General features: G+C 41.7%; 1 long non-coding RNA gene across 1 annotated transcript; it reads right to left on the bottom strand.

Annotated features, from left to right (window-relative positions):
* Positions 1-4,537: 4,537 nt before the first annotated feature.
* On the bottom strand, positions 4,538-21,669 carry LOC309526691. The gene is made up of 4 exons (XR_014216845.1): positions 21,357-21,669; positions 20,367-20,719; positions 18,932-19,000; positions 4,538-4,923 (listed from the first exon to the last, which is right to left on the bottom strand). It is a non-coding gene; the product is annotated as an uncharacterized lncRNA (long non-coding RNA).
* Between the last annotated feature and the right edge of the window lie 592 nt (positions 21,670-22,261).

Below are 22,261 nucleotides of genomic sequence, written 5' to 3'. Positions count from 1 at the left end.
TAACCTGAAATTAAACTTTCATTACATTACAAACACCACACAGACACCTTCTCCTCCTACCTTTCCCTCAGCTACAAACAGACACATCTGGAATACGTAGTGGATCTTAATTTTTGCAGGGTCGCATCTTCTGATAATAGACGTTAGTGGTGAGTGACAAAAGTTAATCATCTCAAGAGCTGCTTACCAAAATGTTGATATTGTGTAATTTGGAGTTTAATAATCTCACACCTTAAGAAGGTGGTGTCATTGCTCCCCGCTCTACTTGACTAAAGTGGTACCCAGAAAACAGGTTCTGTTCTTCACCCACTGTTTATTACTTTGGGGTCAAGAGCAATAAAAGCAGGAGGCCCTTATTGCAGTAATTCTCTTTTTTTAAAAAAATAAATTTTTATTAATTTTCCATACAGTTATACATTTTTATCCAAAATACAACAAATTGACTCTTTCTTGAACTTCCTTCAGCATCTCTGAGAATCATCCGTATTTATAACTTTAATTACACATTCCCTTCTTTCGTATTGCCATTATACTTCCCTTCCCCCACTATTTCATATTAACAATACTTCTCTATTTTTACAGTGCCTCTTGAAAACCCACTAGCGTTGTGTTCACACCACATACATTTTTCAGATAATCAACAAACTTTCCCCAGTCTTTGATGAACTTTTGGTCTTTGGTGTATCTGATTTTCCCAGTTAATTTGTCCAATTCCGCGTAATCTGTCAATTTCAGTCTCCATTCTTCTATCGTCGGTATTTCCTCTTGCTTCCATTTCTGGGCCAACAAGATTCTGGCTGCCGTTACTGCATATTGAAAGAGTTTGCAGTCTTTTCTTCTTATATCCTTTCCTAGGATCCCTAAAAGAAAAGCCTCCAGTTTTTTTACAAAAGTATATCTTAACATTTTTTTTCATTTCATTGTATATCATTTCCCAAAAGCTTTTCACTTTCTTACATTCCCACCACACATGAAAGAACATCCCTTCTTTTTCTTTACATTTCCAACATTTGTTACACATCTTATACATCTTTGCTAACTTTACAGGTGTGATGTACCATCTGTAAAACATTTTCATAACATTTTCTTTCAGTGCCATACATGCAGTAAATTTTATATTCTCTTTCCACAGTTTTTCCCATTCATCGAATTGAATATTATACCCAAAATCTTTGGCCCACTGTATCATTACCGATTTAACCTCTTCATCTTTCGTATGCCATTCCAACAATATCTTATACATTTTTGACAGAGTTTTGTATTCATTGTTTATTATGTCTATTTGAAATTTAGATTCTTTTTCTGCATAACCCCTTTCTTTTAAATCTTTTTTAAACATTTCATTTACTTGAAAATAATGCAACCAATCATATACATGATCTTTAACTTGTTCAAATGGTTTCAGTTTCAATTTTCCTCCTTCTTTAATTACCAATTCACCATATGTACTCCATTTACCTCTCATATTAATTTTCTCCAGTGGAGATAGCCAATGTGGGACTTTTGGCTCCAGTATATTTTTGTATCTATCCCATGCTTCTATTAAAGAACTCCTGAAAATGTGGTTTCCAAAGCCTTTGTGAACTTTCTTCTTATCACACCATAAATACGCGTGCCAACCAAATCTGTTATCGAAACCTTCGAGCTCTAATAATTCCTTATTTTCTAATTTAATCCATTCTTTTAACCAACATAGGCATGCTGCTTCATAATATAGTTTCATATCTGGCAGGGCGAAGCCACCTCTTTCTTTTACATCCGTCAATAACTTAAATTTTATTCTTGGCTTTTTCCCCTGCCAGACATACCTTGAAATCACTCTTTGCCATTCTTTAAAGATTGCTATACCCTTTATAATGGGTATAGTCTGAAATAAAAATAACATCTTTGGCAGTACGCTCATCTTTATCGTGGATATTCTTCCCCCAAAAGATAATTTCATTCTGCCCCACACCTCCAGATCATTCTTTATTCCCTTCCAAACCGGAATATAATTATTTTGATACAAATCAATATTCTTAGGCGATAACCAAATTCCCAAGTATTTTACCTTTTTCACCACCTCTATCTCCATTTGTTGCTGCATTATTTCAATCTTAGTTTGTTCCATATTTTTTACAATCATTTTGGTCTTTCTCTTGTTCAGTCTAAATCCAGCTACCTTTCCAAATTGTTCCATCTCATCCAGTACCTCTTTTACACTTTCTATTGGTTCTTCCATGGTCACTACCAAATCATCGGCAAAGGCTTTGACTTTATACTCATTCTGACCTACTGTCACCCCTTTTATTTGCTTATTTTGTCTAATTACATTTAAAAAGACTTCCAGAACCGTTATAAATGACAATGGCGAAAGTGGGCAACCTTGTCTTGTTCCTTTAGAGATTTTTATATCTTCAGTAATAACATTGTTAACTATCAAGTTTGCTCTCTGTTCTGTATAGATTGCCTTTATACCATTGAAAAACTCTTTCCCCACCTCCATATATTCTAAATTTTTCAACATAAACTCCCATATAATATTATCAAAGGCCTTTTCAGCGTCCACAAACATTAAAATTGCTTGTTTATTATTCCTAGCAGTCAGATATTCTAAGACATTAATTATATTTCTTATATTATCTTTCATTTGTCTGCCTGGTAGGAAACCTGCTTGATCCTTATGTATAAGTCTTATTAATATCCTTTTCAATCTCTTCGTTAAGATTCCCACAAATATCTTGTAATCCGTATTCAATAGTGAGATAGGCCTATAGTTTTTTACTTGAGTTAAATCCGAATCCTGTTTTGGTATCAATGTAATATATGCTTCTTTCCACGTTTCTGGAATGTCTCTTTCTTTTAAAATGTTATTCATGACTTCCATCAAAGGGATCATCAGCACGTCTTTCATTTCTTTATAATAACTTGATGTAAATCCATCAGGTCCCGGAGCTTTCCCTCTCTTCAGCTCTTTTATCGCCTCTTTTACTTCCTCTTTTTCTATTGGGGCATTCAGCTGGTCTTTTTGATCTGTCGGGATCTTCTGCATCATTTTATCTCTTAGATATCTTTCTATTTTCTTCATATTGTTCCTTTCTTTATTTCTATATAGTTGCCTATAAAAGTCCAAGAATCCTTTCCTAATTTCTTTCGGATTAGCTATCTCTTCGTCATTTATCCTAATTTATCTCTTTTTAAGTTGCCACGCAAGCCATTTTCCTGATTTGTTTGCGAACTCAAAGTTTTTCTGCCTTAACCTTTTAATGTTCCATTCGACTTCCTTATTTATCATCATTGCAAATTGAGTTTGAAGAGTCTTAATTTCCTGCTTGATTTTCAAATTGTTTGGCTTCTTGATCAGTTTTTGCTCATTGTCCACATTATTGCAGTAATTCTCTGCTTGACCTTTTCCAGCGTAATTGCAAGTTGTGCTTGGCAGCGAAGTCTCTTATTGGAGTGTAACAAATGATGGGATGTGGGTCAAAAGTGGACCTATCTCCTCAGGTAGCTTCTTCTGAAAGGAACATATCTGAACAGCAGCATCTTCTGCAAGAAGTATCCTAAAAGTCAAGCTGCTATGCTGTCCTGTTGTCTACTGCTGATTTACATCAGGAGTGATGAACCTGTGTGGTCCTCTAGATGTCCAAGTCCCAACATCCCTGACCATTGGACGTGCTAGCTGGGGCTGATGGGAGTTGTAGTCCAATAACATTTGGAGAGCTACATGTTAGTCACCCCTGCTTTATGAAGGATATGATAACCATGCTTTCTAACCTAAGAAACATTTTTGCAAACCCTTTATGTTTGAACCATCCAGCTCCATTAGGGACATCATGCTTGTACTCAGTCAGTTACTAGAGTGACTTCATAGCTCTCCATGCTACCAGCTGCAATTTTTTGCCATGGAGCAACCTTGCACATCAGCAAGCCCACCATAAAAAAAACAGAGACATCACCTTGCCAACAAAGGTCCGTATAGTAAAAGCCATGGTTTTCCCAGTAGTGATGTATGGAAGTGAGAGCTGGACCATAAAGAAGGCTGATCGCCGAAGAATTGATGCTTTTGAACTATGGTGCTGGAGGAAACTCTTGAGAGTCCCATGGACTGCAAGAAGATCAAACCTATCCATTCTTAAAGAAACCAGCCCTGAGTGCTCACTGGAAGGACAGATCCTGAAGCTGAGGCTCCAATACTCTGGCCACCTCATGAGAAGAGAAGACTCCCTGGAAAAGACACTGATGTTGGGAAAGATTGAGGGCACAAAAGGAGAAGGGGATGACAGAGGACAAGATGGTTAGACGGTGTTCTTGAGGCTACCAGCATGAGTTTGACCAACCTGAGGGGGGCGGTGGAGGACAGGGGTGCCTGGCATGCTCTGGTCCATGGGGTCACGAAGAGTCGGACACGACTAAACGACTAAACAACAACAACAACAAGCCCACCCTGTTTGGTTGGGGCGCGTGCTGCATTTGTGATTCAGGCTTAAATATTCCAAATACCATTACCTGGTCTTTCATTTGTGTTTAATTCTTACTTTCAGAGAGAAGAGACTGGAATTTCTTAATTGCAGCCTTCCTTTCCTCAACCCCACCTCCTCCTTCCCAAACACAAGATGTTTCTGTCGGGGAAAACATCTTGGCTAAGATTTTTTTTTCCAAAAAAGAAATCTTGATCAAGTGATACACTACATAGTACTGGGACAAAAGTTTCCATTTTAATGAAATACATGGGGTTTTTCTCCTCCATCAAAACAGGAAAAAGAGCATGTTTTTTAGATGTCAGGAAATCATTTTTCACCATCCATAAAACCAAATCTTGCAACAGGGGAGTCTGATCCCGGCAGGAACATCGAGATAAGACTGAGGAGCCTGAATCTGCTTCTGTTGGCTTATCAAACATTGATTGACATGAACTGCTTCATCAGGCTTCTCCAGGTACTTCTGCATGGGTCAAAATAAAAAAACCAAAGCCTTCAGTAATGCAAGTAGACCCATTTTCAGGACTTGGATTCAGCACTTAAATATAGAATGTAAACTGTGCCTTTTTGAAGCCTAAGGTAGAAGGTAAGGTAAAGGTAAAGGACCCCTAGACCGTTAAGTCCAGTCAAAGACGACTATGTGGTTGCGGCGCTCATCTCACTTTAGGCCAAGGAAGCCAGCGTTTGTCTACCAGACAGCTTTCCTTGTCATGTGGCCAGCATGACTAAACCACTTCTGGTGCAACGGGACACCATGATGGAAACCAGAGCGCACGGAAACACCGTTTACCTTCCTGCCGCAACGGTACCTATTTATCTACTTGCACTGGCATGCTTTCAAACTGCTAGGTTGGCAGGAGCTGGGACAGAGCAACGGCAGCTCACTCTGTCTGGGGATTCAAACCGCCAACCTTCCGATCGGCAAGCCCAATAGGCTCAGTGGTTTAGACCACAGTGCCACCAGCGTCCCTGAGGTAGTATCTGAATGCCACCCACTGTACTGGGACCAGCTCTTTTAAAAGTCTTGCATTCAGACACTGATTTGTGCTTTCGTGACACCATGATGTAGCTAAAGTACCTGCAGTGCAGTCTTTCCTGATTCACATAGTTTCAGACAGGGGACCCCCCCCCCCCCCAGCCCTACATAGAGGTGTTGAGGACTCAACCTAGGAACTTCAGCTTGCAAATAAGATGCTCTACTACGAAGTAGTAGACGATGAGCATGCACTGAGAACACCATAGCTAATTGCAGATTTCCAGCCTCTGTATATAAGACTAAACAAGTTGTCTTCTGCCCAATTCTAACATACCCACAAACATACAGCTGCTATACAGTTGCGGTGTAAATCCGGAAAACTAATGGCTGGATTAAAAAAGGGGGGGGAAGAATTTTCATTTTTAAAGGATCCCCACAAAACCAAATATTTTTGATAATAGCTCATATTTCAGCAGCCTACATTACAATTTTGTTCTCTTCTCTTCACTAAGGTTCTGTCTCCTATTTTGTTTTATTTTTTGTTCTGCAAGCTAGCAAGAAGAATGTGTTTCATCTTATGAGATCTGCTTGTGGGAGTAAAGGTGGGTGGAATCTGTTGGCGGAGAGTCATTTTCCAGTACTTTTGCCACCAAGTAAGTGGAAGAAGCTACCAAAATAGAAGTAAAAGAGAAAATGGAATATAAAATAGAAACATAACAATAAGCTAAAGCTTCGTATGGGCATATGCCCCATATTGCTTCTGTTCAGAGCTGCAAAAAAAAAGAAGAAAAGAAATCGGCAAATGCATATTAAGTGTGACTGAGTCATGCTTAACACTTTTGTCATTATGCAATCTTTAAAGCACATATATATTGGGTCTGATACCATTGTCTTTCTTTCTTTCAAAATGAAAAGGCATCTGCGGTCTGATTTTCTGCCGGAGATTCTGAAAATCTCCCGAGCTGATAACCTAAATTAACATCCTTATCTTTGAAGCAGCAGTGACTGCCAGAAGGCTTGAATAAATTATTATTATTATTATTATTATTATTATTATTATTATACATTCAACATTTGAATGCAACATTTGAAGGGGTTTCCAGTAATGTATTTCAGCAGCTTTGTCTGTTAGACACTGATGCATAGAAACCATCGTATGGTTAGATGTGTATTATGTGAATAGTTCTTGTTATACTGCAACACAACCAGACCCCCACACTTCATGGTGGAGTTTGGATCTGATATCCCACTTTATCACTACCCGAAGGAGTCTCAAAGCGGCTAACATTCTCCTTTCCCTTCCTCCCCCACAACAAACACTCTGTGAGGTGAGTGGGGCTGAGAGACTTCAGAGAAGTGTGACTAGCCCAAGGTCACCCAACAGCTGCATGTGGAGGAGGGGAGATGTGAACCCAGTTCCCCAGATTATGAGTCTACCGCTCTTAACTATTACACCACACTGGCTTGGTGACTACCAGCATCTATTTTTCAAGGTGGGAGGGAGGCACTGGATATATGTGCTTGAGAAACGGCATCCTCCTGCCATGAGAGCTTATCTATAATGGCTGTATTTATGGGTGCATCACCAAACAGCACAGGACCACTTCAACTCTGCTGTCTCCCTTCAAAATCTCATTTCACTTGCTGTCTTTTGTTTATCTCTTAATTTGAGAAAGGAGGGTCCTTCTCTGCACAGTCGCAAAATTATTTCCTGGAATTTTGACACTAGCGAATGACTGAGAAGGGAGAAATACTTGCATTTAACTAACATTTAGGTTAACATCCTTTGCCACTTTCCCATCCCTTTTGTGAAAATGTGTTCACAGTTAAAAACTCCCTTTTGCCTAAGTCATGCTAACCTCTCAGCTGATGGGCCTCTGTTTATCCAGATCAATGTAGACTAAGCAGGATTATAAAATCAGATTTATCCCGGGGCCATAATTCTGTCATCCCAAGGAACACACTCTTGTGGGTGTGAGGTGCTTAATCTTACAGATTTACTAGAAGGATCTGTGGCTTTAAAACTGCCGTTTTGCGTCATGTCCCAAAAGCTGCTTTATAAATTGGTTGGAATACCAAAGAGGCAGAGATTAAACAAATTGTTTCAGATAGTAGGTTCTAAACGCAGGAAACCAAGGCAAGGAGAGTGACCTTATAGCAGTTTGCCTTGATTACAATTCACCCTTGTCCTAGTGGAAAGGGACCTGATTAAACCACACAGCTGAAACAGCACGCTTATGGGAATGACTAAAGCGATGCCCCAGGGATTTTAAAGATGTAAAGAGCATATGCCAAAGGGTATGAGCTGTTTAGAGACTGTGTTCTGTGAATAACTAGGCACTGTATTATTGTTGTTGTTGTTGTTGTTGTTGTTGTTAAGTTGTGGGTGAAGATATCAGACGACACAGCAATTCTTCCAAAGCAGCTCTTTATTTGTAAGCTGCAACAGAACTGAGCTGAAGAGCTCAGTCAGCCTGCTTATATAGAGCTCCAGAACAATGTAACTGTAGCAACTTTCTAAAACTATCCAATCACTGAACGTCACTTTCGATCCTTCATTTGCATAACTATCTACAGTATCCCCCTGCTGGCCCAGGGTGAGAACTTCAGCACATAACAATTATTATTATTATTATTATTATTATTATTATTATTATTATTAGGCTGTGCACAATATACCTTTCCAAAGCACATTCTTTTCATCAAAGAATTCTGGGCGTTGCAGTTTAACCCTCAGAGAGTTACAATTTCCAGCAATATTTCACAAACTATAGTTCCCCGAACTATTTGAGGGAAAGAATTCCTGCATTTCACATCATGCTTGTATAATGTGCTTTGAATGTGCTCTAAAATTAGTGTGTACACAGTCTTAGTTGCACATGTACCCCACTTCTTCAGAGCTCAAGGTAGCCAATATTAGAATTATCCTCACTGTATCCCTGTGACATGAGGTTAGTTTAAGGTCAAATCAATAATCCCAGGTCACCCAGTAAACTTTATGGACGAAGGAGGATTTGAACCTATGTCTCTCTGGACCAAGTCCAATCATCTATTCACAACACCATTGATGGGCAGACTTCAGATTTGTGGGATCTGCTTTGTGGGTTTTTTTAGAATTCTAAGGTGGTTCAGACAGAGGGACATAGGCTAAAAAGTAAGAAACAGATCTTTCCTGACATCCAGTCTTCTGGTTTGGAAGGCCTGCCTTCTTAAACTAACTCCTCCAATTTCACTGGTAATACTCATTTTCCACCCACATTTTTACAGTACTGACAGATTGAGGATTTTCATCTGTTGAGAGAAAGCGGGATCCATATTGGAGGAATGATTATATATATATATATATATATATATATATATATGCAGGTTTTGGTGTCTTCGGGTGTCTTCCCGTGTAAGAGTCGGGGTGTCTGTGCGACGTTTCGACGAGGTCTCACTCGTCATCTTCAGGCTGGTGCTTTCGGCTTCTTGTTACTGGAACAGAGCTCTGTTCCAGTAACAAGAAGCCGAAAGCACCAGCCTGAAGATGACGAGTGAGACCTCGTCGAAACGTCGCACAGACACCCCGACTCTTACACGGGAAGACACCCGAAGACACCAAAACCTGCATTCCTGTACCCGTGAAAATCTACGAAAGCAAATATATATATATATATATATATATATATATATATATATATATGGCTGAAAGATGCATGCACATAAATTATACATCAGAACATAAACTAAGTTTCATCCTGCAGATGGAGTAAAATTGATTTTTCCCATAATCACCAGTAGCCAGAGAAGGGATGTAAGGGCCATTGTGCTGTTATTAATTACAGAGAGGGTTGTGTTTTGTTTTTGCTTTAAAAAGGCAATTTTTTTGTACAGAGATGAGCTTTGAGGTGTGTCAATAGAAGTCCAGGGACTATAAATCTGCTATAATAAAGGTAGGGCAATGATCTGAGTGTGAGCTGGACTATTTGCTCATAGAAACATCATGACTTGGCAATGAGCTGAAGTGGGCTCGAAGATGAGGCTTTGGGCCAGATCATCAAGATAGTTGGTGACAAGGTCAACAGAGAAAGGAATTTAAAAAAAAAATAAAAAAGGGAAGATGAGAAGTTTAGCCTTTGATATATTGAGGATGAGATGGTGATGAAACTATCCAAGCAAAATGTTGGAAAAACAACAGGAGATGCCTAATGGGTGGAGGGGAATATTTCTGGGATACAGAGGTATTGATGGGTGTCATCAGGGTAGAGGTACAGTGGTACCTCGGGTTAAGAACTTACTTCATTCTGGAGGTCCGTTCTTAACCTGAAACTGTTCTTAACCTGAGACACCACTTTAGCTAATGGGGCCTCCTGCTGCCGCCATGCCGCCGCCGCACAATTTCTGTTCTCATCCTGAAGCAAAGTTCTTAACCCAAGGTACTATTTCTGGTACTAGCGGAGTCTGTAACCTGAAGCGTCTGTAACCTGAAGCGTCTGTAACCCGAGGTACCACTGAATACTGAAAGCCATGGGATTTGATGCTGCCACCCAGAAACAGTACTTGCAGAGAGAAAAGCAGATTCCTAAGAGATTCCTACAAAGAGAGGGAAAAAGCCTCTTCCCTATGGAAATGACACAGACTCAGGTGAATGTGACAAGCACAAAGCAACACGTAGGCTAATAGTATACTAACAATATTTATATAACACTATCAAACTAGAATAGAATAGAAATTTATTACGGCCCCAGACCAGATTCACATACCGTACTAAGCAAACATAAAACACAATAGCATTAAGTTTGAATTTACAATCGAATATAACATTAAACAATATGAATATGACAGCCATTAGAAATGTGGCTTAGGTCTCTAGAATATTATCTAGAGTTTGCATCTGAGGCCTTATTCTTTGTAATAGCACAGCTTGTTCCCTGAGTTTTATGGCAGCCGCGCAAAATATGATCTCTAGATCCTTATCCTCTATCAGGGATTTTAAGCATTGAGGTTCGGACCCACTTGGAATTTTCTGTATAACAGGGGTGATAAAGACCGAGCGTATATCCTCATAAAAACAACCTCGTAGCAAGACATGAGAGACGGTTTCCAACTCTATCAGGCCGCAGGGGCAGACTCGCTCTGCATATGGTTTACCCACATATCTGCCCTGCAATAAGGCAGATGGCAGCACGTTAAATCTAGCGAGGGTGAACGGCTGTCTATGTTATGTACTGAAGTTCTCACCCTGGGCCAGCAGAGGGATACTGTAGATAGTTTTGACTCAGGTCCACATATGCAAATCAGGGATTGAAAGTGACGTTCAGTGATTGGATAGTTACAGAAAATGGTTACTGTTGCGTTCTAGTGGAGCTCTATATAAGCAGGCTAGCTGAAGCCTTCAGTTCAGTTCTGTTCTGGCCTGTGAATAAACAAGAGCTGTTTAAAGACTCGCTGTGTCATCTGATATGTTCACCCACAACTTAACAGTCTATGTTTAGGTATTTGTAATTTTGACAGATATATTGCTGATATTCACTATCGAACTGTTTCTTAATTCACAATCAGAAAACATACAATATGTACACGGAGTCACAAACTAATAAGAGTCAAGTGGATATTCCATGAAGAGAAATGCACTTGACCGTAAAAAATCAGTGTTGTGTTTCGAGCACCCTGTTGCTGTGTTTGGAGCACCTACCATCATTCTTCTGTGTTTCTGTGCTTATAGCAGCATCTCACTCTCGGCAAAATTCTATATAGGATATTAACTTTGGAAGGCGTTTAGCCTCAATATTCAGTGATTCTTCAAGGTCAAATACGAATCTGGGTTCGAGTGCCATGTTGGGCATCGCAGGAGATTGGACTAGACGACCTGTGTGGGCTCTTCCAACTCTATAAGTATATGATTCTATCTGGAGGAGTCCCCAGTAGCCCACATGAGGTCTTTGGAGTACAACTCTCATCATCCCTAACCATTGGTCCTGATAGCTGAGGCTGTTGGGAGTTGCAATCCATCAACATCAGGATGGCATAATATTGGCTAAAGGTAAAGGGACCCCTAACCATTAGGTCCAGTCGTGGCCAACTCTGGGGTTGCGGAGCTCATCTCGCTTTATTGGCAGAGGGAGCCAGCGTACAGCTTCCAGGTCATGTGGCCAGCATGACTAAGCCGCTTCTGGCGAACCAGAGCAGCACACGGAAACGCCGTTTACCTTCCCGCCGGGGTGGTACCTATTTATCTACTTGCACTTTGATGTGCTTTCGAACTGCTAGGTTGACAGGAGCAGGGACTGAGCAACGGGAGCTCACCCCGTCGCGGGGATTCGATCCGCTGGCCTTCTGATTGGCAAGTCCTAGGCTCTGTGGTTTAACCCACAGCGCCACTTGCGTCTGTACCTCTCTGTTAATCTGTGCTGCTCCTCCCTTGGCCATTTTTTGGGTTAGTGGATCACACAGGAAAAGCCATGGGCTGTGTTCAGCTAATTCCTACAGAGAGTAGACCAATTGTAATGAATGAATGTTTAACAAGCATCAGTATAAAAGCCGCCTGATGTTTAGCAGAGCAACAGCAAATTTGTCTAGGCTTGTTTCCGTAGGATGTCCCTTGCAAATAACTCAATATTTCTTTTCTCTAGAATCAACATGTAGCTTTCCTGCAGTTCTTCCTTTTTTACATTTTTATATACAGAAGAGACATAGCATGGAAACAACTGGATTTTAAGCACTTAAATGAAACATTATATTGCAATACATAAATATCCACTTTTGATACAAATCATAATTAACCATCTGCATGTAAACTGTACATGAGTCCTGTGGTCTCACATTGTCATCTGGTTTGTTTCCGTTCCAGAAAATGATATAATACTGCTGGATTTCAGAAAGGTTCACTGCAACAAGAGCTGCCATCCCAGATATGTAAAAAAATAAGTTTTTCATTACTCCATCCGACAGAGGAATCCTTTGGTTGCCACCAGTACTGGAAGTATAATAACCATGACACCTTACACCAGCTTAATGTAGTCAGGATCCTATGCACTCCCAATGGCAAAAATTAAATAATATATATAATTTCAACAATGGAATAGTAACACTGCCAACACCCAGTGTCACTAATTGATGGCACTCACATTTGCTATATATTCATGTAATGCACAAATCCATGCATAAAATTGGCAGAACAGGTCTGATGAAGGTGCTGTGGGGTGTATTGTCTGTGCGGCAATGTAAGGCGATGCTAGGCAGACAAGACACAGCATTGCATCTTCTGACCACTGTGAGCTGGCAACACAATGCAAGAAATGTGGTGGGCATGGGTATTTGAGGTTGGCTTTTGCCTACTATCATTGCAAAGAACAATCTCTACTCCTCTTGCCCACTTCTTGTTGGAAAAAAGCAGCAATGCAAAAGCCAGCTCCAGATGGCTGAAATGCAAAACAGGATGTTGTGGTTTGCATCTGTACTGATGGAGAAAAGGAGGAGTCTATTCTCTGTACTGAGCACCGGATGTTAGCTCAGAGTGTCATGTGACCTGTGCTGGAAGTACAGGGGTGGAGTTGTGACTCTTCTGATGGAGTCTGAAGGGTGCAGTCACGTTTTCTATGTACTGCTGAATGACAGGAATAAAACATGTAAATAGGACTCCTGTCTGTCTCATTTCCCCTCCCTGGGGAGAATGCAGGGAGGGAGAGAAACAGAGAAGCAGAGGGTGTGTTTTCCTCACGTCTGACTGATGAGGAGAATCGCCAGGTTTATGACCTTGCCTGCCGGGAGACGCAGCGGAGAGGTCATCAAGTATCCAGCTCAATTGCCTGGGGGAGGCCAGTTTACCTCTGACTGTGAGCTGAGATACTAACACTTCTATGCTGCCTCTACCCATCCCAGCTTTATGCCGGTTTAGGTAAAGGTAAAGGTAAAGGACCCTTGTGTTGGTTTCTGCTTCCTTCACTGTGCAGCAAAGTGCTTGTCACAAGACAATGTTTACATTCCACAGTCAGAGTACTGTTGGGTTTTCCCACGGGAATGGGAAGCTGGATGTGACGTACTCTGGTTTCCTGTTTTTTCAGGTTTTCTCTCGGTATTTCTTCTGTCCGAGGAGAAGGACGGGTTGCTTCTCTGCTCCCGCAGAGGCAAGATGCATGTTTGTAATTTCTCTACAATGAACTGTAAATAAAGCAACTAAAAGCATGTGGCACGTACTATTCATCATTCCGTTGTGCAAATGGACTCTGCTATATCAACATTTTGGTTTCGGGCCCAGAAAGACGTAAATCGAACTGAGGAACAAAGACTCCAGCGATCGAGTCGGAATGCCGGCAGAGGTACAGAGGAACGGTTCGCGTTATCTGCTCTGCGCGTCAAGTTTGATTGATGAAGGTATGTGCTCATGCTCCCGGAGCAGCCTGCCAGCTCCTTGTTTATGCTTTATGGCTGGACTTTGAACTTTTAAAGCCGTTTTGCCGCGTAACAGGCAAAGGCTCCAAAAGGCACAAGCTCACAGGCTTGGATGGCTGGGAAAACGAAAGTACTTTTAAAAGTGCTTTTGGCTAAAGCTGCAGGACTGTGACGCAGCTCGTTTTAAGCAGCAGAAATGGCAAACGCAAAGCTGGTTGATGCTTTTGGGATTCCTAAGCTCAATAAGAATAACTACACAGAGTGGGTGCTATATGCAGAGGCAGTTCTGCAGAAAGAAGGTCTGTTTAATGTTATTACAGACAACCCCCCAGCTCCAGTTACAGCTGAATGGAATGCTAAGGATTCCAAAGCACGGGGAACGCTTACGTTGATAGTATCCCCAGAAGAGCTCTGTCTGTTGCGTGGAAAGACCACAGCCAAAGACATTTGGAACTCTTTAAGAGAGGCTCACTTGAGGACAGAGGCTGGTTCCTCAATGTACTACTATGCCAAGCTGCATGATATGGCTCTTGCTGAAGGTGGAGATGTGCGTAAACACCTGATGGAGATGCAAAATCTGAGACATGAGTTACAACAGAGAGGACTCAACTTTCCAGAGGCTGTGTATTCCTTCATGATACTACATTCTTTGGGACCAAGTTGGGAGTCCGTTGCCACTCAGATTGCTGTTCAACCAACTGCTCAGCTCACAGTAGCCTATGTTACTGCCGTGATCCAGAATGAAGCAGATCGCCGGGGTGCTAGCTGCATGGGTAAGGGGGAGTCTTCACAGACGTCATCCCTGAGTGCAGTGGAACCACCAGAGGGCGCCAAAGCTTTGAAGGCAGAGAAATGCTACTCGTGTGGACGTCTAGGCCATATGAAGAGGGAATGCAAATATCCCAGGGCCAAGACAGAGCAGCGCAGCGGAAGCTCAGCGCGTGGAAAAGGCCAAAGCAAAGGCAAAGGTCCGGTGTCCAGGACAACGCAGCACAAGGCAATGGTCTCACGCTTCACTCCAAAGGTTGCAAAGGTCCAGAAGACGTCTAGATCTTTCTTCGTTGTTGATTCAGCAGCTACCCACCACATGTGCAACGATAAGAGACTGTTCGTGTCTTTTACACCGCAGGAAGGTGCGATTCACCAGGCGGATGACCACACGATCCCCAGTCAAGGCTACGGAACTGTTGTTCTTCACAGTTTGGACTTAGAAATACATGATGTACTTTACGTTCCAGATGCCACACACAATCTTCTCAGTGTGATGCAGCTGAATGAACGGAACATTGACGTTTCCTTCAAGAACAAGAAATGCACCATCACAAAGAAAGACGATTATGTATTGCATGCTGAATGTGTTGATCGTTTGTTTGTTTTGTATTATGATGAGGTTGTGCAGAATGATACTTGTTGCATTGCAGGTTCTAACAAAAGTTTGCATGCAGGATGTATTCACGATTTTCACCGAAAATTTGGTCATTTGCATTTTGAGGCAGTATCTAAAATGCCTACCTTGGTTGAAGGTATGACTATTAAACCCTGCAGGTACCACATGAAGTGCAAGGCATGCGCAGCAAACAAGGTGAAAATGGCTGCGAAAGGTAAGGTGTCTAGTAGGCAAGCTACAGAACCATACCAGATTGTTCATGCTGATTTAGTTGGTCCACTATCGCCCTCTTTAGGTGGCAATAGGTTCTTCATGGTTCTCATTGATGCATTTTCCAGGTATATTTATGTGTATAATCTCAAGCAGAAATCAGAGGCTTTTCCAAGGTTCAAGGAATTCTGTGCTTGGTTGGAAAATGTGCATGGTAAGAAGATAAAGATTCTTTTCACAGATCGCGGGGGAGAATTCACTTCTCAGCAGTTTGAAGCTTTTCTGACTGAGAAAGGAATTCAACACGATTTGTCCAGTCCTCGCTCGCCATGGCAGAATGGGCTTTGCGAAAGGGCAAATCAAACATTGCTTCAAGGGTTAAAAACCTTGCTGCATGATGCAAATCTTCCGGAGAGTTATTGGGCCGAAGCTCTCTCATGTTTTCTTTACAGTTACAATCGCAGGTTATCATCAGCGATTGGTTGTACCCCCTATGAGAAAATGTTTGGCAAGAAACCATACATCAAACACATGAGAATTTTTGGTTCTGATATGTGGATTCATTCACCACAAAGCTCAAAGTTAGACAAACGTGGATTGCATGGTATCTTTCTAGGTTATCAGAAAGGTTCTTACAGAATAATGATGACTGACTCCAAGACAATTAGGCTCACAAGAAGTGTTGAGTACAATGCCAAGTGGGGGGAGAATGTGGGAATTTTTCAATGTTATCCTGATGACAGTGATGAGACTGAGGATAAGCAACAACAACCCACACCCACTGATGAAGGTTCTGATTCTGAGTCTGAAACTGAATCGGATAATTCAGAGGATTTCAAGAGTGCGAAAGCCTCTATGCGACCCTCTGAAAGCTCTGATCAGGAATTGGAAGAACCATTGTTCACAATAGGTCACTTTTCTCCTAAGAAGGAAGAGGAGAGTGTTGAAGACCAAAGGCTGATTCGCAGGTCACAAAGAGCCACAAAAGGCAGACCTCCAAAGAGATTTGCTGATGAATTTGCTAAGACAGCAGTAGCAGCTGTTAAAAGCTCCAAGAAGGTATTTGAACCTTCAAGTTTCCAAGAAATCCAGGATTTGGATTCTAAGGAAGCTGAGCCATGGTTAAATGCTATGAAGGCTGAGCTTGATTCCTTAGAAAGGAACAAAACTTGGGAGCTTGTTCCAGTAGTTCCAGGAATGAAACTGCTTGGAAGCAAATGGGTCTTCAAAGCGAAGACAGATCAAAATGGCAAGATAGTCAGACACAAAGCCAGATTGGTAGCCAGAGGTTTTGCACAGGTACCAGGTGAAGACTATCACGAGACCTACTCACCCACTGTGAGATATGAGAGCATAAGGCTTATGCTCAAGCTAGCTGCAGAGGAGAATCTACACATTAGTCACCACGATGTAAATACAGCATTTTTGTACGGATCTCTAGGTGAATCACTTTATATGCTTCCACCTGATGGCGTACAGGTAAAACAGGGATTTGTTTGTGCTCTAAAGAAGTCCCTTTATGGTCTCAAACAAAGTGCACGGTGTTGGCACACAAAACTCACTGAAGCCTTGTTTTCTCTAGGTTTTCAACAAGGGAAAGCTGATCCATGTGTATTTGTCAAAGAGGAGGGGCAAAAGAAGCTGTATTGTTTGTTTTATGTTGATGATATTTTATTCTTTTGGAAAGATGTTACAATGTACAATAACGCCCTAGCTCAACTGAAAGAGCACTTTGACATGAAAGATCTTGGTGAGGTAAACAATTACCTATCTCTGGAAATAGAGAAAGATCAAAGTGGTAACATTCTAGTACACCAGTCACGGAAAATTGCTGATGTGTTAAGCAAACTGAACCTGATGGATGCTAACCCTGTAGACACACCGATGACAACAGGTTATCAGGTAGAAGACACTGAAGAAGCATTTTCTGACACTACACTGTACAGAAGTGTGCTAGGCAAGCTAAACTTCATTGCCAGATGTTCAAGACCTGACATTGCTGTTAGCTGTAATTTGCTAAGCAGACAAGTTAACAATCCTACTGTTAAGGATTGGAAAGCTCTGAAACGCATAGCACGCTATTTGAAAGGCACTATGCATTACAGACTGAGATTTAACAATCAGAAGTCTGGTGGTCTTGAGATTTTTGCAGATGCAAGTTTTGGAAGTGACACTACAGACAGGAAAAGTACGTCTGGAGTTTGCTACATGTACAATCAGGGTCTATTTGATTGGTCATGCAAGAAGCAAACAACAATTAGCTTAAGTACTTGTGAAGCTGAACTGAATGCACTGTCTTATTCACTTAAGGATTGTGAATGGTTGTTACAATTGTGCAAAGACATGAAAATTCCTGTCAAATGTCCAATCCAGGTTTACCAGGACAACAAAGCATGTTTGGCTTTGCTGAATTCGGAAGGTTGTAAGCAAAGCACGAAGCACTTGCAGTTGAAGTTGCAACATGCTAGGGAACATATTCAGAAGGGACTCGTAACGGTGTCCTATATGCCAGGTAATGAAATTCCTGCTGATGTATTGTCCAAGATTGTGTCAAGGGATCAACACTGTACCTATGTACAGAAGTTGGGTTTGTACTGATATTGTACGAACACGCTGCCCAGTGATGTTCACGGAAAGGGGGAGGATGTTGGTTTCTGCTTCCTTCACTGTGCAGCAAAGTGCTTGTCACAAGACAATGTTTACATTCCACAGTCAGAGTACTGTTGGGTTTTCCCACGGGAATGGGAAGCTGGATGTGACGTACTCTGGTTTCCTGTTTTTTCAGGTTTTCTCTCGGTATTTCTTCTGTCCGAGGAGAAGGACGGGTTGCTTCTCTGCTCCCGCAGAGGCAAGATGCATGTTTGTAATTTCTCTACAATGAACTGTAAATAAAGCAACTAAAAGCATGTGGCACGTACTATTCATCATTCCGTTGTGCAAATGGACTCTGCTATATCAATACCTTGGACAGTTAAGTCCAGTCAAAGGCGACTATGGGGTTGCAGTGCTCATCTCACTTTCCAGGGAGCCAGCGTTTGTCCACAGACAGCTTTCAGGGTCATGTGGCCAGCATGACAAAACCTCTTCTGGCGCAACGGGACACCGTGATGGAAGCAAGAGCGCACAGAAACGTCATTTACCTTCCCACCACAGTGGTACCTATTTATCTACTTGCACTGGAGTGCTATCGAACTGCTAGGTCGGCAGGAGCTGGGAGGGAGACAAATATCTGGATATAAAAGCTCTAGCATTTCTATAAGGAAGAATGGCAAGCATCAGGCTCCAATCCTATATCCACGTTCTTGGATCTGCGCTCCATTGAACTTGATGGGGCTTACTTCTGATTAGGATGTATAGGACTGCAGTGCTAATGAAACCTATTTGCCGCAGATGTTTCTGAAATTAAATCATTTTAGTTTTCAGGTGAAGGCAGAGTGCAGTTGTTATTATTCCCCGAATTGCTGGTGGAAACATAGGTAGAAATTAATATGAATAGCTTGGCTGGTTTAAAAGAAATATTTCTCTTACCCATCTGCAATTTTCCATACTGGATCTTTGTTGATTAAGTAATTTTATACAACTTTGAAGCATTCATTCCTTAAAATAAAGATAAAATCAGTGGTTAGAAGTTACGGTATTTCCTTTCTTTTCAACTTAATGTTTTGCATGGGATTTGTTTAGAAAAAATATATAGAAAAACACCAAAAATGAGATAATGATGGGGTTTTGTTTGCATTAATCCAAGCATTTTCCCCTCTTTTGCCCAAACAATGAAAGGAATTCTCTTGTGCATGCCTTCATCCAGGCATAGGCAAACTCGGCTCTCCAGATGTTTTGGGACTACAATTTCCATCATCCCTGACCACTGGTCCTGTTAGCTAGGGATCATGGGAGTTGTAGGCCAAAATATCTGGAGGGCCGAGTTTGCCTATGCCTGCTCATCTAAAGTAGGCATGTGCCAAGGATGCGATTGACGACTGCTGCTGCCAACATCCAGGTTGCTATCATAAGAGGCTTCTCCATATGGCAGAGAGTGTGGAATGGCTTCTCTATCATCATTCCCTATTTAAAACATCTAGGTGAGGTGTTCTTCCTTGAACAAAGGAGCTATAAATAACCAAACACAGATAAACTTGGTGCAATAACCCCATTGCCAGCGAGCCCATATAGGGATGAATGTGACTGTGTAGCACAACTTTCAAAGTTCCTGAACTTTTAAAAATAATTATTTTTATTCAATTTTGATTATAGTATATAACAAAACTTAGTAACCAATTATGTTCCACAGGAGTATTCTAAAAATATAATCCATGTTATCCTTAAACAATAAAGTAAATCATTGCTAACATTTTTAGCTTTGCTTTCTTATGTCTCTCCCATCTTTTGCAGCCTGCTGCTGCAGAATGGCATATCAACACTGTGGGCAAATAACTTTGCCAAGAAGTTTCAACACCATGTAAAAAGAGCGTAGATTTCTGTAACTTGGCCAAATGCTTAAACCATGCAGCAATGTTATATTGATCCTGATTGGGCAGTGAAACAAGTTCCCAGTTGAGATGATGAAACTGTGACATCCCTGAAGCTGGAAGAACAGGTTGATATGTCATGACCTTGGAGTCCAAAATTGGGAGACACCAAGTTGGAGGTTACAGGATTACAGGGAACCAGGCAGAGGGCCTTCTCAGTAGTGGCACCCGCCCTGTGGAACACCCTCCCACCAGATGTCAAAGAAATAAACAACTACCAGACTTTTAAAAGACATCTGAAGGCAGCCCTGTTTAGGGAAGCTTTTAATGTTTGATGCATTACTGTATTTTAATATTGTGTTGGAAGCCACCCAGAGTAGCTGGGGAAGCCCAGCCAGATGGGTGGGGTATAAATAATAAATTATTCTTTAGACAGAAGCCAAGACCTTCAGGGCTCCTTCCCTGGGGTCCAAGGAACCAAGAGCTTCTCACATTACCTTGTTGGTGCTCCACTGCAAAGATCAAACAACGTAGGAGGTCGGAGTGCAGGAGATGTCTTTAGGCCAGAGAGTTTAAGCCTATGAGAGGAGCCTAGGAGAGATAGGCTGGAAACAGACACTCAGAAGACCTCAGTTCATTCCCAACCCTTGTCAGAACAAGTTGTTTGCTAGGAGCTCTCCTTGGTGCTGCAACCTGGCCTCCCTTTGCTGCCATGCATTGTGAGCGGCTCTGCAGGACTGGAGCCATACACTGTGTAGCAAACTGGACATATTCCAAACAGACCAATAGATGAGATAAATTCTTGAGACACCATCCATCTCTTCGGTTCCACACAAAACACTGGTTCAAACTGTGCAAAAGAAATAACTGGTCCGTACAAATCACATTCTTTCTATATGATAATAAATTATTATTATTATTATTATTATTATTATTATTATTATTATTATTATTCCACCTTTTTCTCCAAGGGACTCAAGGTTCCCTGCATGCATGGTTCTCCCCCTCCTCATGTAATCTCTACAACAACTCTGTGAGGTAGATTAGGCTGAGAGGCAGTGATTGGCCCAAGGTTACCCAGCGAAGTTCATGGCTGACTGGAGATTTGAACCCTGATCTCCCAGCTCCTAGTTCAACACTCTAACCACTGCATCACAGACTGACTTTGCAACCACCCCTGCAAGTCAGCTAGACAGTGTGATGTGTGATGAACCCAAAGCCATTCAGCAAGTTTCCCATGTCTAAATGTCAAACCCTGCACCCCACAGCCTAGCTTTTAGAGCAGCCTTCCCCAACCTGATGTCCCCAGATGCTTTGGACAGCAGCTCCTATCATCATCCTATTATCTGACTATGGCTTGAGGGCACATCTGGAGGGGACCTGGCCGGGGCAGGTTTTATTGGACTATCGCCTCATGCTCCTTTGAGAACTGACATCCAGCTGCACCCAGCATTCGACATTTCAGTAGTTTCAGCAAATCTACTCACCTGTGATTTCAATCCGTTGAAAGTTGGCTGCTGACTTTTTTACTTTTTTTTTTTGTTATTTCCACCATTTTAAAATAAACCTTCATTTTGGAGGGGCGATGGAGCAGGATATCAAATTGACGGGTAGGAGGGTAAGGAAATGAAGGAAAGAGAAATCAGTCCTTCGAGTCGATTTGAGAAGCACTCGGGTGTGTCGGAGAGACTCTGGAGCCACACACAGAGTTTCTCGTCCAATTAGTTGCATGGAAAAATCAGCAGCACATCTGAATGGAATTACCCCTTATAACAGCTCCCTTCTATTTAGGTTTCTCCACTGCAGCTGAGGAAGCTATTTAATAGTGCTGTGGAAAAAAATTATAATTAGCTACAGGTAAAGTGTCCTTTCTCATACTTCAGGAGACAGCAGACTGAATGTCAGCAACTGTGCAGTCAGCCGTTTGATTGCTGAATGATCTGCTCCTGAATATGTTTCAATTTAAAGGTGCATGAAGAAGCCTCAGAGGTCTTAGCAGTAATTATGGAATGCTCATAGAAAGTATATCATGAGTCTCCCCATGTGATGATAATCAACAAAAACAACAACAACAATGCTATCATTATTATTTCAGCGTCTAAATCAAATCAGTGCTCTACATAAATGGAAAGAAAAAAGTCTGCTCGTTACTTCTGGTGCACTGTGGTCTAGGCCAGGCATGGCCAAACTTGGCCCTCCAGCTGTTTTGGGACTACAACTCCCATCATCCCTAGCTAACAGGACCAGTGGTCAGGGATGGTGGGAGTTGTAGTCCCAAAACAGCTGGAGGACCAAGTGTGGCCATGCCTGGTCTAGGCTATGTAGGGCCTATACTGCAGGTCAATCTCAAGAGCTAAAGGGCAAGGGCAAATTTGTGTTTGGGAAGGCTGCA

Source organism: Podarcis vaucheri (genome assembly GCF_965113315.1).
Source record: "Podarcis vaucheri genome assembly, chromosome: 2".
Lineage (NCBI taxonomy): Eukaryota > Metazoa > Chordata > Lepidosauria > Squamata > Lacertidae > Podarcis > Podarcis vaucheri.
Note: the sequence above shows the minus strand (reverse complement) of the source record. Positions and strands in the feature narration are given on the sequence as shown.